This window comes from Dendropsophus ebraccatus, chromosome 11 (assembly GCF_027789765.1).
Source record: "Dendropsophus ebraccatus isolate aDenEbr1 chromosome 11, aDenEbr1.pat, whole genome shotgun sequence".
Lineage (NCBI taxonomy): Eukaryota > Metazoa > Chordata > Amphibia > Anura > Hylidae > Dendropsophus > Dendropsophus ebraccatus.
The window spans coordinates 63,436,952-63,443,164 of record NC_091464.1 but is presented as its reverse complement, the minus strand read 5'-3'; the positions used below and the strand labels follow the sequence as shown (position 1 = coordinate 63,443,164).

The 6,213-nt window shown below is 44.0% G+C and overlaps 1 long non-coding RNA gene across 1 annotated transcript in view; it reads left to right on the top strand.

Moving 5' to 3' along the window:
- Positions 1-14: 14 nt before the first annotated feature.
- LOC138767745 (uncharacterized) overlaps positions 15-6,213 on the top strand; it is a 12,271-nt gene continuing 6,072 nt past the window's right edge. Inside the window, exons 1-2 of the long non-coding RNA XR_011358843.1 lie at positions 15-67; positions 2,110-2,195. This is a non-coding gene — a long non-coding RNA (uncharacterized lncRNA). The remainder of the gene's footprint in view (positions 68-2,109; positions 2,196-6,213) is intronic.

Genomic DNA, 6,213 nt, shown 5'->3' with positions numbered 1-6,213 from the left:
TAAACTACAGTGTATCTCGTGTGCTTAGACAAGTTAAGATTCGTTGTGAAGAGTGATGATGTCTCAGGTTGTGGGAAGAAGTTGGTGGAGAAGTTGTCAGACGCATTTTTCACATATTCAGAATAATGGAGGGGGGGGGGGGGGGATTTATGAATCCGTATTACGGTAAGAATGTGCTTTGTTGCCCATAACTTTCACAGCTCTGCATTAAAATAGTCACGAGGATGGTAAAATGAAAGCTGAGCTGTGATTGGTTGCTTTTGGCAACAAAGTGCATTCCTATAGTCAGACTGCTTCATACATCTCCCCCATAGTTTAAAGGAGCAGTGCCTCCATAACATTGCATGCCAGGGTCTACTGCCACGTGCCAGCCAGTGTGCCCAGACCAGTGCCACGTGCCAGCCAGTGTGCCCAGACCAGTGCCACGTGCCAGCCAGTGTGCCCAGACCAGTGCCACGTGTCAGCCAGTGTGCCCAGACCAGTGCCACATGCCAGCCAGTGTGCCCAGACCAGTGCCACGTGCCAGCCAGTGTGCCCAGACCAATGCCACGTGTCAGCCAGTGTGCCCAGACCAGTGCCATGTGCCAGCCAGTGTGCCCAGACCAGTGCCACATGCCAGCCAGTGTGCCCAGACCAATGCCACGTGCCAGCCAGTGTGCCTAGACCAATGCCACGTGCCAGCCAGTGTGCCTAGACCAGTGCCACGTGCCAGCCAGTGTGCCCAGACCAGTGCCACGTGCCAGTCAGTGTGCCCAGACCAGTGCCACGTGCCAGTCAGTGTGCCCAGACCAGTGCCAAGTGTCAGCCAGTGTGCCCAGACCAGTGCCACGTGTCAGCCAGTGTGCCCAGACCAGTGCCACGTGCCAGCCAGTGTGCCCAGACCAGTGCCACGTGCCAGCCAGTGTGCCCAGACCAGTGCCACGTGCCAGCCAGTGTGCCCAGACCAGTGCCACGTGCCAGCCAGTGTGCCTAGACCAGTGCCACGTGCCAGCCAGTGTGCCCAGACCAGTGCCACGTGCCAGTCAGTGTGCCCAGACCAGTGCCAAGTGTCAGCCAGTGTGCCCAGACCAGTGCCACGTGTCAGCCAGTGTGCCCAGACCAGTGCCACGTGCCAGCCAGTGTGCCCAGACCAGTGCCACGTGCCAGCCAGTGTGCCCAGACCAGTGCCACGTGTCAGCCAGTGTGCCCAGACCAGTGCCACATGTCAGCCAGTGTGCCCAGACCAGTGCCATGTGTCAGCCAGTGTGCCCAAACCAGTGCCATGTGTCAGCCAGTGTGCCCAGACCAGTGCCATGTGTCAGCCAGTGTGCCCAGACCATTCCTAGACAGGCTCTCCATAGCAGCAGGATCCCCCAATACAAGTACCATCTGGTATCCAAATAACAGTATGGACCAGTGCCAGACAGGAGCCAGCCATTGTGCCCAGATCAGTGCCATGCAGTAACTCCTTAACAGTGCCCACATGAGCACCAAGCAGGATCCCCCTAAACAAGTATTATATAGTGTCCAAACAACAGTATGTACCAGTGCCATGCAGGAGCCAACTGGTGCCCTATAACATTGCCATCCAGTGCCACACACTTCTTAACAATAACTGCAACTAGTGCCCCACATCCAGAATGACAGTGTGAACCAACACCAGGCAAGACCCAACTAGTGCCCCATCACAATGGCAGAAGGGGCCTAGATCTCACAGACAACTGGGTGTAGCGTACTGTATTTCCAGGAGAGGTAGTACTTCAGCCAGGGGGGTTGTGTCCATCCTTGTTACATAACATATCTAGCCAATGTCCCATAACGAGAACTAGCTAGGGATCCCAATAAGAGTGACATCTAGTGTCCCCGTAATTTTGCTAGCCACAGTACCAACCAGTGCCCCATAAATGTACCACCGTATAACAGACCCAGGCTCAGTATAAATTGAACTTTTAAGAACTGCTTTAGGGAAGATATCCGCCCCCCCCCCCTATTACCCCAATAATGACAGCCAAATGCCCCCTTACATAGTGCAAATAACAACACTTTCATCTCCCCAAGTACCATAAGGTACAATGGGGGGATGGCCATAATATAGAGTGAAGAACTAAGTTCATGATGTAATACCCACAGATATCTGCTATTGGACTTTCCACACCAGACCCAGTAAAAGGCTGCGGCAATCTATGGGGCACCGCGCAGTGTACAGTAAATAAAAGGTAACATTACAAGAGCAAATGTCACAAATAGTGAAGCATGTGGGTGTACATATAATGATCACCCTTCACCTGTCTAATCTGAGACTGTTGCTAATGTCAGACATTCTCAGAATTTTTTTTTATAAGAGCAAGTGGGCAAACCACATCCTCATGTCACACATAACAAGTGGCGGTCACACGCTCGCTCACTTTTCTCTGGAAACCGTACTATAATGCTGAGAATATGTCTGCCCTAATAGAACTTTTTTTTCTTCCTAGAATTTTCATTTAAGGGGTACTCCTGAGAAAAAATACATTTCAGATCACTTGGGCACGTTATACAGATTTATAAATTAGAATAGAAAAATCTAAAGTCTTCAAGTTCTTATCAGCTGCTGTATGTCCTGCAGGAAGTTGTGTATTCTTTCCAGTGTGACACAGTGCTCTCTGCTGCCACCTCTGTCCATGTCAGAAACTGTCCAGATCAGTAACAAATCCCCATAGAAAACATCTATGGACAGGTCCTGATATGGACAGAGGTGGCAGCAGAGAGTACTATGTCAAGAAGAAATATCTGTATGATAACTAGCATACAGTTTTTCAGGACTGCCACTAGATGCTAATCTTGTACAGTTTGAGAAATTGAACAATTGAAGCACCTACATCTTATCAATACATGGTATTGAGCTCCTTATTGCCTCTAGAAACAATAGGATTTTGGACTGAGTGTCCATTGCTATACATAAGCCCAAGATCAACATGACAAATTCTAAGTGGCTGCTGTTGTGAACATCACGGCCAGTAAGATCACTCTAGACAAGTTAGAATAAGGAGAGGTGTATGGTAAAATTAATGAGTGTGCAAAAAATATAGGATAAAATGTCTAATTTATTTGAAATATACGCACAACTATAAAAGAAATTGTTCTGGTACCAGAAACTATACAAATAGAATGAATTAATAAAAATCATACATGATTAATAATCCATGATTAATAATAGATATAGATTAAAAAAAAAACGGAACAATGGAAGTATGAAAAAAAGAAAAATTTATAAATAAAAATAAAGAATAAAATTGAGAAGTCCAAATAAAAAATAATCCAAATCGAAAAGATCCAACAACTTGTAGAAGTAAGAGTCCGGTAATAATCAAATACAGTGGTACCTTGGTTTAAGAGTAACTTGGTTTAAGAGCGTTTTGATATAAGAGCTCACAGTTTTTCAAAATTATGACTTGGTTTAAGAGCATTGCTTTGGTTTAAGAGCTCCCTGTACTGTGGGAGCGCGCATGGAGGAGGGGCATGGTCTGCATAGCGGGGTCTACAGCACTGTACTCAGACCCAGAAGGTCTTCCTCACCTTCCAAATCATACCAGATCCACTTCAGGCTGGGGCTTGCATCAGAGGACAGGACTGTGGGGGTAATCTCTCCATAGCTGTAACCCCTCTCTCCCCGGACAGAGAGTGCTGCATGTATGTGCCCACATCTGTCCTGCTCATTCCTCCATGCTCCCTGCAGTCTCTGTCCGCCCTTGTGTTTCCCATCCTCTCCATTACTGTACAGTAACCTATAATATCACATATTCTGCTGTTTCTGAATGTTTGTTTCATTAATTTTACATGTTATTCAGAATAATAAATCATTCTTTTTGGAGTGTGGAACCAATTGTCTGCATTTCTGTGATTTCTTATGGAAAAATTTGCTTTGGTTTAAGAGTAGATTTGGATTACAAGCACGGTCCCGGAACAAATTATGCTCGTAATCCAAGGCACCACTGTATAGGAAAACATATGATGAGAGTCAATGATTGAAAATAATGATTAAAGATAATTAATAATAGTTCATGGGCTTCTATCTCATTCATCCGATATGCATGATAGTATGCTAGTATGATAGTTAGCAGCATTAGGTAATTAGTCCTTTCTCTAGGTTAGAGATAAATTGTATTTAGATTAAACAATAGCGTGATTAGTAACAATGCTGTGTTCTTTATCTATTCTCTGTAATAGAGATACAGTGCATGTACTTTTAGAGATCGCTGTGGTTCTCAATGTATTTAGTTGCGTGGGACAAACAGCGTTTAGGAGTGAGTTTAGGAGTGAGGCCCTATTCCACGGAACGATTATCGTTCATAAAATCGCTCCAACGACCACTCGTTAATGATAATCGCTTCATGGAATTGGTGTAAACGAGCGAACGACAAAGGCAAAATCGTTATATTGTCGTTCAAAATAGTTTTTCAGCATGTCTAAAAAAATCGTTGGTCTTTGAAAGATAATTGACTAATCGGTTTGTAAAATTAGAAATCTTTTAGTCGTTCGTAAAAAGGTTTAAAAAAAGTAGGTGTGTCGAATGGTCATGATCACCCTGGTGAACGTTTTAAAAGACCATGTAACGACCGCAAATTAATCGTTACACTACATATATCGTTCATGTTCCCACGTGTATTGTGTTATCGTTCACAAAAAAAAAATTTGTTTAGTGATCGTTAACGAGCGGTCGTTGGAGCGAGTTTATGAATGATAATCGTTCCGTGGAATAGGGCCTTTACAGAGGTTCACTTTGTAGTGTTAGTTAATGATACATTTAGGTTGGTTTTAGACACCTCTTACCCGTCTGGAGTTGTGGTCCGTGTTGTCGGTTAAGTCAGAGCCGGCAACGGTGTCCTGGCTGGTAACGTTACAGACGATTTAGCAGTGATGTCTTTACCTCTGCGGCGTTTAATTCGTTTAGCTGTCAGGTGCTTCCAGCGCTTGCCGACAATTGATAAATAGAGAGGTTGCTTTAGCGCATGCCCTGATGAAGTTGTTGCCCGCAGGACCTCGTGCAGGTTTGGCGCCAATTTCAAAAAGAGTAAGCTGCTAAATGCAATTTGCAAATAAGATGAATGGCTATGCCTGTTATGTTGTATTGTTATTTCTAATGGCTGGACGCGTTTCGATGCCCTCTTGGCATCTTTTTCAACAGCAGAGAATGTGATAATACCTCCATGGAGAAAGTCCACGCATATTATTGTGGGGAAAGTTTATCCTGATTGGTCCGTTTCCTTAATTAGATCAGGCATGGTGGAAAATCTGGACTGGATCGTTTTCTAGTTCATAGATGTATATAACATGAAATAAACATATAATTAATAAATGTTGTGTAGTTAGATGAATTTGGTATGACCGTACAGTGTACATTTGCCTATTAATAAATTTTATCTCATATAGTAAACATATTTACAATATAGACTGAACAATATAGATGTATCAAATACATGCTTAGTATTAATGACCTTATTGTATGAAGAATAATGAGATAGATACAAGGTGTAAATAATCCATGTAATGGATGAAATAATATAAATGAATTAGTAATGAGCTTGTTTATAGATACTGGTACTTTCTGCACATGAGCTTGAAAAGAAGACAGGTAAATAGACTAGGAAGTCTTTTTACTAGGAAGGTATTATCACATTCTCTGTGGTGAAAAAGATGCCAAAGAGCCATTAGAAATAACAATACAACATAACAGACATATCCATTCATCTTATTTGCAAATTGCATTTAGCAGCTTACTTTTTGAAATTGGCGCCAAACCCGCATTAGGTCCCACAGGCAACAACCTAATTGGTGCATGCGCTAAAGCAACCTCTCTATCAAGCGTCAGCAAGCTCTGGAAGCGCCTGACAGCTAAACAAATCGAACGCCGCAGAGGTAAAGACATCACTGCTAAATCGGCTGTAACATTACCAGCCAGGACACAGTTGCCGGCTCTGACTTAACCCACAGCACGGACTACAACTCCAGATGGGCGAGAGGTGTCTAACACAAACCTAAATGTATCATTAATAGAGATGAGCGAACCTCGAACATGCTCGAGTCGATCCGAACCCGAACTTTCGGCATTTGATTAGCGGTGGCTGCTGAACGTGGATAAAGCCCTAAGGCTATGTGGAAATCATGGATATAGTCATTGGCTGTATCCATGTTTTCCAGACAACCTTAGAGCTTTATCCAAGTTCAGCAGCCCCCGCTAATCAAATGTCGATCGTT